General features: G+C 39.4%; 1 pseudogene; it reads left to right on the plus strand.

Moving 5' to 3' along the window:
* Window positions 1–315: 315 nt before the first annotated feature.
* On the plus strand, window positions 316–1,276 carry LOC133763602 (olfactory receptor 5AN1-like; annotated as a pseudogene).
* The last annotated feature ends 351 nt before the right edge of the window (window positions 1,277–1,627 follow it).

The raw sequence follows: 1,627 nt of genomic DNA on the forward strand, positions 1-1,627 counted from the left end.
TGGCTAGTGATCATGAACATTTTTTATGTGTCTTTTGGACATATGAAAAAATAGCCAATAAACTTTTACAAATGTCTTTTTAAAATTCTTATGAGGCTCATGAGTTAATTGTGAATCTGAAGCATCAAACAGGTGTCTGTTGATAATTTGAGAAGGAAACCTGAAATCTTTGCCCCATGAAAATGAAAAATTTCTCCTGTTATTTTGCTCAGTGGAGGACAAGATTGGATACATATGAATATGGTAATGCTGTTAATTCACCCAAGTCAGCAATGCGTTCTCTGTCTCCTTTCATTTATTAGGAGCACTGAGCCAATGATTGGCGGAGGAAACATTACAGAGCTCATGCATTCATCCTCTTAGGATTCTCAGATTTTCCCAGAATCATAGAAATGCTCTTTGTTATATTTCTCATTATCTAATTACAACTCTGCCCTGGAACTTATGCCTCACTGTTTTAATAAAGATGGATTACTAACTCTGTACACCCATGTATTTTTCCCTCAGAAATGTGTTATGCATAGACGTTTGCTGTGTCACATCTGAAGTCCCCAATATGCTCTCCAGCCTCTTCCAGGAGCAGCACAGTATCTCCTTTGTAGGTTGGATTATTCAGAACTTTATCTTTTCAACCTTGGGACTGATTGAGTCTTGTCTTATGACAGCCATGGCTTATGACAGATATGCTGCCATTTGTAGCCCACTGCTCTGTTTGTCAGTCATGTCACCTAGCCTTTGAATTTGGATGGTGCTGACAGCTTTTGTGGCTGGACTCAATGCTTCTGTATGTCAACTGTGTGCTTTGCATCAGCTCCACTTCTGTGAGCCTAATGTCATCAACCACTTCTGTGACATGCCCTAACTGTTAATCCTGTTCTGCTCTGAAATGTTCTTTGTGCTAGTCATGACTGCCATATTACCAATTATACTTGGCGAAGTAAATGTCCTAGTAATCATGATATCCTTTGGCTACATCGTCATTTCCATCATGAAGATCACTTTGGCAAAAGGCAGATCCAAGGTGTTCAATACCTGTGCTTCTCACCTGGCAGTTGTTTCTCTCTTCTATACTCCAGGCTCTGGTGGTTCCTCCAGCATTGAAAGTTTTGCTTCAGTCTTCTACAGTGTGGTGGTTCCCATGTTGAATCCCTTGATTTACAACCTGAAAAACAAGGAAATCAAAGATTCCTTGAAGTGGTTGCAGAAGAGAAACTGGGATGCTGAGGTCAAAGATACTGAGATTTCTGACAGATTTGACCTTTCAGAACCACCTTAACCCACAATAATATGCATATAAATGGAGTATTTAAAAACCCTACTGCCTTTGGACAAAGAAGACTTACTTTGATGTAGATTTTTATGCTAATACAGACCAACAACTGAGTTGATTCCATGGAAACACAGTATCTCTAAGTTATGTAGATTTACAATTTTCACACTACATCAGGGATGCCTCATACAGTTATGAATATATTGAAACATATTGTGGGAAACAGCAAGGTCTATGTATTTTTCTTCTTTTGGCTTCTGAGATTGAAGAGTGCTCAACTGTCCTCAGAAAAGAGATGCCTGGCACAAATCCTGCCCCAGGATGCAGAAGCCTCTTCTCAAATATTCTGATGCAGCA

Source organism: Lepus europaeus, chromosome 7 (assembly GCF_033115175.1).
Source record: "Lepus europaeus isolate LE1 chromosome 7, mLepTim1.pri, whole genome shotgun sequence".
NCBI classification, from domain to species: Eukaryota; Metazoa; Chordata; class Mammalia; order Lagomorpha; family Leporidae; genus Lepus; species Lepus europaeus.